The 13,353-nt window shown below is 31.7% G+C and overlaps 1 long non-coding RNA gene across 1 annotated transcript; it reads left to right on the forward strand.

The window, feature by feature from the left end:
- Positions 1-7,918: 7,918 nt before the first annotated feature.
- On the forward strand, positions 7,919-10,352 carry LOC130973787 (uncharacterized). The gene is made up of 4 exons (XR_009084296.1): positions 7,919-8,471; positions 8,551-8,655; positions 8,733-8,850; positions 10,163-10,352. It is a non-coding gene; the product is annotated as an uncharacterized LOC130973787 (long non-coding RNA).
- The last annotated feature ends 3,001 nt before the right edge of the window (positions 10,353-13,353 follow it).

Below are 13,353 nucleotides of genomic sequence, written 5' to 3' on the forward strand. Positions count from 1 at the left end.
TTTTTTAACCAAAAATAATTAAAAATCATTAAAAAAATAAAATTATCTAATATATTGGACCAACTCGATGTTAATCAGGCTTTTTTTTATTATAAAATATAAAAAAATTAATTCTAAAAAAATCATGTTATTTTTTAGGATTTAATTTTTTATTGTATTTTCATAAAGTTTACACAAAATTCATCTATAATACGAATACATATAATTAAGGTGAAAACTCAGGTGCAGTTGATTGCTGCGTTAGATTAAAATTTAGTCGACTGCATGTGAGTTTTCACCTATAATTAATCATATGAGTACAATAATACGAATACATACAATTTTATAAATCATTAATTTAAATTATATCTATTTAAATTTTAAATTACAAAATAATACAAATTTAAATATTTAAAATTCTAATTATTTAAATAAAATTAAATTTATTAAAAAATAAAAATATACTAATACAATTTAAATCGTATTAAAACGTAAACAAGTTTGTTGAGTCTATAGCCAATGAGTTATAGCGCATAGTCTCCCCATACTCAATTAAGAGGTTACGTGTAAGTCTCAGAATTTTGAAAATTTTATTATAAATTAATTTCAAGTTTAATTATTTATTTATAGCTTTAATTTTAGAAATCTCTTTATTAAAGATAACTAAAGTTTTGATTAATTGAGTTTGAAATAAACTAAGATTTTTAATCAATTTTATAATTATTGAAGTATTTTCTATATTTAAATTATAAAGTTTAGTAATTGTAAAATAATAAGAATTTTATTTGATTTGGTTTAAATAATGAAAATTTTGGAATTTAATACTTTCGATTTTTACAAACAAAGAAAATTAATTATATTATCTCTAATTTTAAATTAAAATATTTGATTAGAAGTAAACTGTTAATTGATAATTAAATAATATTTTATTAATAAACTTAAATGATTAAATTAGATTTTTAATTAATACTCTATACTCCTAATTTTATTAAAATTACCTGAATTATCCTAATTCTAAACCTTCATATCTCTTAGCTATATAGACATTAAGCATAGCTTTTGAAACAGGCTTCATTAATAGCCTTTTTGCATCATTAACTTAATTATTATTATTATTATTATTATTATTATTATTATTATTATTATTATTAGTAGTAGTAGCAGGAGTTCTCCATCACACGCACTAAATTGGGGGTCGCACTAAATTGGGGGTTGCTGTTGGTGCTTGCGATGACGACGATGAAAGCTTCTATTGTGGAAGGGTTGTGATGAATTTTACAAGGTTTAGTAGTTGTCTTTGATTATTTATATATATTATAAGATCTGTGGGAGAGAGAGAGAGCGGAAGAGGGAAGAGAGGGCTTGAGGAAGAGAAAGGGAGAAGAGGAAGGAACAGTGGCGCCGGAGGAAAGGGAGACCGCCGCTACAGCTGCGCCACCGCCATCGCGTCCTGCTGCCTGCGCCGCCACCGTCTAGCTCGAGCCTCCATCGCGCCATACGTCACCATCGCGAGGAAGCTCAGAACCGAGGGAGAGAGAGCCGTCGCCGTCGCCGTTCGTGCTCTGTCGTCGCTGCCGTTCGTGAACCAGACACCATCGCCATCAGAAGCTCTTGTCGCCGCCGAGAATCCCATCACCGCCAGGTCCGCCGCTGCCGAAGCCCCACGCCGCCTCTGTTTCTGGAAACCCTACTGCCAACGCTGATCTACGGGCGCCGTCGCCGTTGAGCTCCTCCACCACCGTTCGGGTAACTGGGAACGTGGCGGTGATCACCGGAACCACCATCGGAGTTACCGTTATTTCAGTTCAGCCGTTCATACTTGTTTGGGTAAGCGATGCGTTCCAAAACCTTTAAATTAGTATTCCTGTTTTAAGTTATTTGAGAATCTGAGGTCTTGGTGTCATAGGATTGAGTTACGGGCCTTCATTGCTGAGTTCTATGGATGTTGTATATGGCATCAAGGTGCTGCGTTGTCACCGGAGCTGCTGTTGCTCCGTTTGCTCGATTATTCGTAAGCCCAGTAAATTGTTCTCTTTTAGTTGCTGTTCTGTTATAGATCATTGAGTTTACGCGACATTAATGTTTTAGGATTGAGTTAAGGCTGTGTTTAGAGGCTGTGGCTGCTGCGGGGACGGTCGATATTGATGCTGTTGCTGTGGAATAAGAATAGAAATGCAGTTTTTCGCGTAGTTGAATCACGAACGAGGTAGGGGTTTTCCTTAAAATATATTTTACATTACAGAGTTGTGATAAATAGATATTGATGTAAAAAAAATATACTTCTGTGATTATATTTGTCTTGTGGATGTGATGGTTTGTTGGATTGGATTATTGGGTGCTTGATTGCTTGAGTAATGTACGGTTGTTGATAAGAAAATGGGTTTAAAAAGTTAATTACTTGATTATTATGAGAAGTGGTTTTCCTTGGGTTGGAGTTAAAGCGGTTTGATTTTGAGTCGGTCTGATTTTATAAATGATTTAATACTTGAGCTGGTTTGATTTTAAAAAGAGTTTTATTATTGAAATTGGTCTGATTTGAAAATAATTTGATATTGGAATTGGTTGAATTTTTTAAAAGTGATTGAGATTTGGAAATCGTTGAGAAAGAGTTTGAGGAATGTCTGGATGGGACCCGAAAAGGGTGGCAGAGTCCAAGTTTTAGAGGAAATGCTGCCGAAATTTTATAAAAGATGAGGATTTTCTTTGAAATATGGTTTTTGAATATTGATGAATGATTATGATGTTGAGAATGTTGAGATATGAACTTTGAATTGTTCACATGGCTTATGAATTTGAGTTATCTGAGATACGAGATTTCCTGGATAAAGTACCATGGCTTGCCACCATGTGTACCAGGTTGAAAACTCGATACTCTGTTGACCCTACGACGTAAGTGTGACCGGGCACTATATAAATTCCCGGGAATGTTACCCCCATTGAGCAATATTGATTATTTAAGAAAAAACTATGCATAGACTCTTGGGGATGCACGTCGGGGGACAGTCTAAGGACAATTCAGACTTGTCGGGTTGGCTGGATAACCGACAGATGAGCCTCATCAGCCATAGGACAGGCATGCATCATATGCATTTGTATGCTTTGTTTGGGTTTGAACTTGTTTTGGTTTGCCTAATTGCTAAACTGTCATTAACTGCTACTTGAACTATTTGCTGTACCTGCTACCTACTTGTGCTTTCCTTGTCTGTCTTGCCTGTGTTTGTTCTGGCGTGCTACATTTGAGAATGAACTGGGATGCTGAATTAATGATTGTGTTGTTTGATTGCGTGGTTAATTTCTGATTGAGGTTTTTTTTTATAAGAAAGGAAAGATTTCGGATTTCTGAAAGATTAAACATTGTTTCTTTGAAAAGGGTTTTGAACGATTTCCTATTAGTTTTAAAAGATTCATAAGGCAATGATAATCACTGAGGTTGAAAACAGTTTCTTAATAAATATCTTCTTATGACAACTTTGAAACTCCGTGGTGAGACCATGTGGTTAGGTTCTCACCCCCCTACAGCTTTACCCTTTTCAGGAACCGGATGAAGAAGCATTAAGAAGAGAGTTATATTGCGTTTGGTTTATATGCTGTTGTATTATTTAGATTATTTTCTTCCCTCGTCTTTATTATTACAAGTTTGTAAGAGGGATAGGAATTGTATGTTTTATATGTATAATATATTGAATTATTATGTAAGGAGTTTTGTATATGAATCTATGTCTGCTTGTATTTATTTTTTTCTTAAGATAAAGTATTTATTTCCGGTTTTCAAGGGAATCAGAGGTACAGTGTCGAGTCACAGGCTCCTATTTTAATATTTAGTATGTAAAGTAGTCGTAATACTTCTTGCTATCTGAGTGGCGCAGCCGGGAGCGTGACTTCTGGTAGTGAGGGTGTTACATTATGGTATCAGAGCGGTCTTTCCTGTAGAGCCTTGGAAATGGACTGATTATGCTTTAATTGCATACTCTGAGAGTCTGTCATGTAGTAGGTCTTGTTTGAATAACGAGAATTAGAATTTGATGCACATGACTGCCTAATAATTAACATTGTTAGCTTACCGTTGCATATCTGTTGATGTTAAGTTTGGCCACCTTAATATTGATGGCTTATGTGAACGGGAAAGTTAATAGGTTATTATAGGCGAAAAAGAATTGATAAGTAATGGGTAATGCGAGTCACGTGGTTCGCGGATGCTAGGGTTCGCTTTTCGTGCTAGGTTTCGATTTATGATTCTTGTTTATGTCGCTTAGGTTGGCATATCGTTTCTTTTTTTTTGTGTTTACTATCCCCATTGAAGTTCTTTGACTCGGATTCCTTTCTTGAACCATGATTGATCATTCTCCGACCGTATTTCATTGTTCGTCCACAATCTTATTTGATTGTATTCTTAAGAATTTGTTTGAGTCTTTTAAAAACATCTGTCTTTACCATTGATTATACTCTTCTTCAAGAATCCTGTGCTCATTAATCTGATCTTGAACTTGTTTTGGCATAATGCATGATCTTTAAATCTTGAGAGATTTGAACCTTGAAAATTATGATTCGACTTAAGTTGACTTTGTAAATTGATACTTTTGCTTCATGTCTAATGTATACCTTAAACATACCATATTCTTGATTATCTTCTAAATTCTCGGCATCATAAATCCTGACCTTGAGTTTCTCTACGTAATCTGTGTATCTCCTTAACGTAATCTAAGCTTATTTTAGATTGGAAAAGTTTTGAATTGATCTTTTTCTTACTTAATTGTGTTTCCAATCATCCTTCAAATTTTGGATAAAATTACCTTTAAATTTAGTATATACTTTCCTACATGAATTCTAAAATTTCTTTATATGGTTTAAATCTGTTTATCTGTAAAGCTTCACCTATTCTATAAAAAATGATTTTTACTTTGAATTTCCTTCATTAACTACAACTTGATTTATTTTCAACCTTATCACAATTTTTAAACGTATTCTTATGTGATTTTACATCCGAGTATTTTTCAAGATTCTTAAAAAAAAATAATAATAAAAAAAAATATTAAAGCAAAATAAAATAAAATTTTATTCATAGCCCAATTAAATTTTATTTTACAAACTTTGCATATTTTATTTTAACTACGATGTTTCGATGTAATATCTTGTTTAAACTTTTTATATTTCTTTTAAGAAAATGAATCCATTCCTTCTTTAAATTATCCATTCTTTGTAAACGCTATCATTGATTTTTAGTCTTCTTTTTCTCCTCAGCTCGAATCCAGTTTAAATAAAAGTACCGTTCTTCCTCTTGATTCTTTCTATCGGAGTTCTTAAATTCAAAATTCTTTCTTAGGATTACAATTTAATTTCCTATCTTATGTTTTTATGCAAATTTTTATTTGACTATCAAAAAAAAAATCTTTCAAAGTTTTCGATGAAAAATTTTATCCTTAGCATAACTAATTTTCATTTCACAAATCTTACATAATCTAATTTGACTTGAATTTGTTTTAATATGACGTAATATTTACGTTTTTTATGATTCTCTTGAATTTTGTAAACAATTGCCCTGTTTTCCTCTATAGTTTTTATTGGAGTTCTTTGAAATTAAAATTCTTTCCTATTTGCATTTTGATTCTTCCTTCCGGCATACTTCATGACTTTTGACCATTCTTATTCGTTGGTGGTTTGAACCATTTTGAAGAAGTTTTGAATTCTTTTGAAGAAATTTAAGTTTTGAATCAACTTTTTAAGTTATTGAGTTCCTTTTTAACGTATCTTAATATTATTGAACATTCTTATAAAGATGTGACTTCAAGTATATTGTTGGAGTTTGTTTTAAACCTTTTTAAACAAGTTTTGATTTATTCTTATGCAAAGTTGTCCCTCACTTTGAGTTGCTTTACTTGAGCAGTGCCTCTCTTTGATGTGATTTGAACTTATTTTGGGGAGATATAACCGTCTATTAAAGTTTTAATAAAATCGCTTTCAATTCAGCCTACACTCCTTTACTTTATACTTTGAAAATTTTTGTATGTCATTTAAACCTGTTTGGTTGTAATGTATCATCTTTTCTTTTATGAGTAAAACTTTATGTTAAGTTTTCTTCCAACAAGATTGTAGTTTTCATACATGCTTGAAAAAGAGAAAATACAATTTAGCTCTTAGCCAAATTAATCTTTCCATTTACAAAGTTTGTGTAATCTATTTTCACTTGAGTTTATATTGAAACAATGCCACATTTACGCTTTTATTAATCTTTGAAGGATGTTTGTTACCCATTTTCTCTTTCAGAACATGAAATAACTTTCCCTTAAGTTTTCCATTCTTTACGAACAATGCATTCGAAAATATTTTTAAACCATACTCTTGAGTTCTATAAACTTTTTGTTTTTGGTATGGATATGCTTCTTCTGTAAACCTCATATTTCTTGATTCAGCTTGAATTCGTTTCAAAATACTGTGTTGTTTTTCACCTTATTGATCCTATCAAATCCCTTCTACTCAAGAGTTGCCCTTAAAGTTATCAGTTGATTCTTTTTCCAACATTTTTCATTACTTGTTTATCCTTGTCTACTTGTGATTTCAACAATTCTTTCAAATTCTCACGAAAATGGTCCTCATTACTTTTCTTTTTTTTTTTTCTAAGGTCTGTTATCCTTTTGAGTATATCCGAGAATAGTTTTGGTATCTGGTGTGCCTATTGGACTTAGTAAATGACACATTAATTCTTTAGGGTATGTTTGGTGGACGCAAAAGGTGAAATTTATAAATGTACGACGTTGCAAGGAGTTGCGGAACCTTATTTCATGTGAAAGGATTTTGTTGATGTTGGGTTTGTGACCATTAAGATTTGCAAAGTGTTTGACGAGGTTGAAAACCCTCAGATGAGTTGTTCGATGCAATACGATTGAGGATGGAGGGAATAAGTTAAGTTGAAGTTTGAATAATTGAATCTCTAAAGCTGGTGTGAGATCAAATGCGAACGTTAAGCACGTTGTTTTAATCCTAACCCGTTTTATAACCTTTTATCGCTTTGTTTTACCATCATATGTTTGAAACATATCATTTTGTGCATCAGGCCTATCTTGTAACCTTGTTTCACATCATACTTATACCCTTCATATTTATATATGAAAATCCTAGGATTTGAAACTATATGTATATAATGAGGACTTTTTACCTTTTCTTTAAATGTGTTTAAGAGTGAAGTAATATGAAATCTCTTTTATTTTATACTAATTTTCGAGGACGAAAATTTTTATAAGGTGGGTGGAATGTAAGTCCCAGAATTTTGAAAATTTTATTATAAATTAATTTCAAGTTTAATTATTTATTTATAGCTTTAATTTTAGAAATCTCTTTATTAAAGATAACTAAAGTTTTGATTAATTGAGTTTGAAATAAACTAAGATTTTTAATCAATTTTATAATTATTGAAGTATTTTCTATATTTAAATTATAAAGTTTAGTAATTGTAAAATAATAAGAATTTTATTTGATTTGGTTTAAATAATGAAAATTTTGGAATTTAATACTTTCGATTTTTACAAACAAAGAAAATTAATTATATTATCTCTAATTTTAAATTAAAATATTTGATTAGAAGTAAACTGTTAATTGATAATTAAATAATATTTTATTAATAAACTTAAATGATTAAATTAGATTTTTAATTAATACTCTATACCCCTAATTTTATTAAAATTACCTAAATTATCCTAATTCTAAACCTTCATATCTCTTAGCTATATAGACATTAAGCATAGCTTTTGAAACAGGCTTCATTAATAGCCTTTTTGCATCATTAACTTAATTATTATTATTATTATTATTATTATTATTAGTAGTAGTAGTAGCAGGAGTACTCCATCACACGCACTAAATTGGGGGTCGCACTAAATTGGGGGTTGCTGTTGGTGCTTGCGATGACGACGATGAAAGCTTCTATTGTGGAAGGGTTGTGATGAATTTTACAAGGTTTAGTAGTTGTCTTTGATTATTTATATATATTATAAGATCTGTGGGAGAGAGAGAGAGCGGAAGAGGGAAGAGAGGGCTTGAGGAAGAGAAAGGGAGAAGAGGAAGGAACAGTGGCGCCGGAGGAAAGGGAGACCGCCGCTACAGCTGCGCCACCGCCATCGCGTCCTGCTGCCTGCGCCGCCACCGTCTAGCTCGAGCCTCCACCGCGCCATACGTCACCATCGCGAGGAAGCTCAGAACCGAGGGAGAGAGAGCCGTCGCCGTCGCCGTTCGTGCTCTGTCGTCGCTGCCGTTCGTGAACCAGACACCATCGCCATCAGAAGCTCTTGTCGCCGCCGAGAATCCCATCACCGCCAGGTCCGCCGCTGCCGAAGCCCCACGCCGCCTCTGTTTCTGGAAACCCTACTGCCAACGCTGATCTACGGGCGCCGTCGCCGTTGAGCTCCTCCACCACCGTTCGGGTAACTGGGAACGTGGCGGTGATCACCGGAACCACCATCGGAGTTACCGTTATTTCAGTTCAGCCGTTCATACTTGTTTGGGTAAGCGATGCGTTCCAAAACCTTTAAATTAGTATTCCTGTTTTAAGTTATTTGAGAATCTGAGGTCTTGGTGTCATAGGATTGAGTTACGGGCCTTGATTGCTGAGTTCTATGGATGTTGTATATGGCATCAAGGTGCTGCGTTGTCACCGGAGCTGCTGTTGCTCCGTTTGCTCGATTATTCGTAAGCCCAGTAAATTGTTCTCTTTTAGTTGCTGTTCTGTTATAGATCATTGAGTTTACGTGACATTAATGTTTTAGGATTGAGTTAAGGCTGTGTTTAGAGGCTGTGGCTGCTGCGGGGACGGTCGATATTGATGCTGTTGCTGTGGAATAAGAATAGAAATGCAGTTTTCCGCGTAGTTGAATCACGAACGAGGTAGGGGTTTTCCTTAAAATATATTTTACATTACAGAGTTGTGATAAATAGATATTGATGTAAAAAAATATACTTCTGTGATTATATTTGTCTTGTGGATGTGATGGTTTGTTGGATTGGATTATTGGGTGCTTGATTGCTTGAGTAATGTACGGTTGTTGATAAGAAAATGGGTTTAAAAAGTTAATTACTTGATTATTATGAGAAGTGGTTTTCCTTGGGTTGGAGTTAAAGCGGTTTGATTTTGAGTCGGTCTGATTTTATAAATGATTTAATACTTGAGCTGGTTTGATTTTAAAAAGAGTTTTATTATTGAAATTGGTCTGATTTGAAAATAATTTGATATTGGAATTGGTTGAATTTTTTAAAAGTGATTGAGATTTGGAAATCGTTGAGAAAGAGTTTGAGGAATGTCTGGATGGGACCCGAAAAGGGTGGCAGAGTCCAAGTTTTAGAGGAAATGCTGCCGAAATTTTATAAAAGATGAGGATTTTCTTTGAAATATGGTTTTTGAATATTGATGAATGATTATGATGTTGAGAATGTTGAGATATGAACTTTGAATTGTTCACATGGCTTATGAATTTGAGTTATCTGAGATACGAGATTTCCTGGATAAAGTACCATGGCTTGCCACCATGTGTACCAGGTTGAAAACTCGATACTCTGTTGACCCTACGACGTAAGTGTGACCGGGCACTATATAAATTCCCGGGAATGTTACCCCCATTGAGCAATATTGATTATTTGAGAAAAAACTATGCATAGACTCTTGGGGATGCACGTCGGGGGACAGTCTAAGGACAATTCAGACTTGTCGGGTTGGCTGGATAACCGACAGATGAGCCTCATCAGCCATAGGACAGGCATGCATCATATGCATTTGTATGCTTTGTTTGGGTTTGAACTTGTTTTGGTTTGCCTAATTGCTAAACTGTCATTAACTGCTACTTGAACTATTTGCTGTACCTGCTACCTACTTGTGCTTTCCTTGTCTGTCTTGCCTGTGTTTGTTCTGGCGTGCTACATTTGAGAATGAACTGGGATGCTGAATTAATGATTGTGTTGTTTGATTGCGTGGTTAATTTCTGATTGAGGTTTTTTTTTATAAGAAAGGAAAGATTTCGGATTTCTGAAAGATTAAACATTGTTTCTTTGAAAAGGGTTTTGAACGATTTCCTATTAGTTTTAAAAGATTCATAAGGCAATGATAATCACTGAGGTTGAAAACAGTTTCTTAATAAATATCTTCTTATGACAACTTTGAAACTCCGTGGTGAGACCATGTGGTTAGGTTCTCACCCCCCTACAGCTTTACCCTTTTCAGGAACCGGATGAAGAAGCATTAAGAAGAGAGTTATATTGCGTTTGGTTTATATGCTGTTGTATTATTTAGATTATTTTCTTCCCTCGTCTTTATTATTACAAGTTTGTAAGAGGGATAGGAATTGTATGTTTTATATGTATAATATATTGAATTATTATGTAAGGAGTTTTGTATATGAATCTATGTCTGCTTGTATTTATTTTTTTCTTAAGATAAAGTATTTATTTCCGGTTTTCAAGGGAATCAGAGGTACAGTGTCGAGTCACAGGCTCCTATTTTAATATTTAGTATGTAAAGTAGTCGTAATACTTCTTGCTATCTGAGTGGCGCAGCCGGGAGCGTGACTTCTGGTAGTGAGGGTGTTACATTACGGGTTCGAGTCTCTTATTTTTGGTAAAAAAAAAAAAGTTTGTTGAGTCTATAAACAAACTTTACGTAAATAAATAAGTTTAGTCAATTTAAATTTGTCAATTTGTTTTTAAAATAAAATACGGTGAAAATCTAATGTCATAGCTATATCAATTGGTTTTTTAATTAAATTATTTGTATAAAATAAATCAATTTTTTTTTAAACTAAATGATAATACGTGTCATCCATCCAAAAACAATTGCATGTGAGGTCGACTGCAGGTAAATTTTTACCTTAAAATTAACCATGGTTAGTTAGTTATTCGTGTTTTTCAAAATTTAAACTGATTTCTCATTTTTTAAAAAGATCCCCTACATATAGACTTTTTTAATTGATATCATTTTGTCAATAGTATAACAATGTATAACTCAATAATATTCACTAAAAAGTAAAAACTGAACTCAGTTTTTATATATAATTAAGAATCACAGTACTTAAATCTCTTTTTAAATTAAATCAAAATTAAATTTTAAAATTTCAAAATAAAAAATTTAAATTCCAACTAAATGTCTTAGCACTTATGAGAACATAATAAATCTAAAAATCAAATTCTAACAAACTCATAAATCAACCTTCCAAAAATTTATCTTCAAATTTATAATTTGCACCCATAAAAAAATATTAGAATTAATAAAATATTTTTTATAAATTAAAAATATCTATAATTAAAAATTTAATTAAATATTTAATTATATATTTTTTAAAAAATATTATATTAATTTTAATATATTTGATATAAAAAGAACTTAACTACAAATTAAAATAATATAAAAATTTAATTAAAAAATAAAAATATCTAATTATAAATTTAGTAAATAAAATTATAGAAACCAATAATTAAATTTATAAAAAATATAAAATTTATTTTACTAAAAAGATAAATTTTTTTTTCATACAAATCTCTTCAAACCTTTCTTTAAATCAAATTAAAATCAAAGTTTAAAATTTCAAAATAAAAAATTTAAATTTCAACAAAGCCTCCTATAAAATAATAGGCGAATTCTTTGATATAGATAGTGTATAAACATCTACATATATAAATTTTTGCTGGAGAAGCACTGAATACAAATGTTCTTTGAAGGGACAATTATTATTATTAGTAGCAGTAATTCACAATGTCAAGCACGTGCAATTTATAAGATTAAAGGAAGATGATTGAGTAATTTGAATATCTGTGATTATTGATTAGATATTTACATGGACCATTTTATAGTACATGGCTTTAATATGTTTTTTAGGCTTATTTTCTGTAAAATAATTTTTAAAAAAGGTTAGTTTTTGTAGGTCTATTTTATTTATTGTTTTATTTTAAATTATTATAACTTTAAAATAAATTCTTAATTTATTGTACATTTGAAATAAGTACTTAATTATTGGAATTAATTTTTAGGAGAAAATTTTATTTATTCATTACTAAGGTTTAAAATTTTGTGTTATTTTATATGCAATGGCTTTATGTTTTGGTAAAATTTAAAATTTTTATTAATATCAATTAAAAATAAAAATTTATGTATGAAAAAAGATATTAATAATATAAGTATTTACGTTGTTGTTTTTTTTGTTTTGTAATACTATTTAATATAATTATTATAATTTCAAGAATTTGGTAATTATTGCGAAATTTACTATTGTTAAATATTTTGTCAGTTATTTTTTGGATTTTAATATTTTTATTATTATTAGTAGTAGTAGATGATGCAGTTAGCTACAGAGAGAAAATCTAGTAGTACTAGTAGTAATGATGTAGAAGATGAAAACGAACGAAAAGATAACAATCTCTATCTATACAATAGAATAGAACAATCGATTAAAAATGGGCCTGCTACACATACAAGTAAAAAAGGCTTACAAACCTTACAAGTTAACTTAGCCCAATAACTTATCCACGCGCACTCACTCCCTTTGAATGGAGCATCAACCCACGCGCATCACTCAAACGGTTACGCTTTGGAATAAGCGCTCGTCATGGCTAATTCTTCCTCTTCTCCTTCAAACAAAACACAAACCACAAAGTTTCGAGCAACATTCCAAACTGAAGAGACATTATTCAAGGTTGAACTCGTCGCAAAGATAGAACTCTCCATCAACAATCTCCAGAAAAAAACGAAGAAATATTATTCAAAGTACGTAATTATTTTACTCATCTTGTACATTTTCACATTTCTATTTCTGATTTCGAAATCGAAGAACTAGGTTTTACTGTTCTTCTATATTCTTCTAGGTTTTAATGATTTTCTTGTTCTAAATCTCATATCACTGTTTTTACTGTTCTTCTTATTCTAGATTTTGCTCTTCTTGTAAGTTCCTCTAAGTTTTACTGTTCTTCAAAGTGGTTCTAGGTTTTACTGTTCTTCTTGTTCTAGTTCTTCTCGTAACTGATTTTTCGCTGTATATTGCTTAATTTGTTGGGTGTATATGGAGTAATTTGTATGGGTGTATATGGCGTAATGTGTTGGGTGTATATGGTTAATTGTTGGGTGTATATGGCGTAATTTGTTGGGTGTATATTCCTGAACCCATATCATGTAATATAATCAACTGTTGCAACAGTCCTAATATTGCTTGTCCTTGGGTGTATATTGCTTGACATTGTAATACTGCTTGCGCTTGTATAATTATCCATGTTTCAGTGAATTGAACATAATTTTGAACCGATCTAATTAAATACTTATGAAATTGGTTTGGGTGTATGTGCCTGATCTAAGTTTTTATCGTTTATCTTGTTCTAGCTTTTACAGTTCTTCTTGTTCTAATTCTTCTCCCAACT

This window comes from Arachis stenosperma, chromosome 4, assembly GCF_014773155.1.
Source record: "Arachis stenosperma cultivar V10309 chromosome 4, arast.V10309.gnm1.PFL2, whole genome shotgun sequence".
NCBI classification, from domain to species: domain Eukaryota; kingdom Viridiplantae; phylum Streptophyta; class Magnoliopsida; order Fabales; family Fabaceae; genus Arachis; species Arachis stenosperma.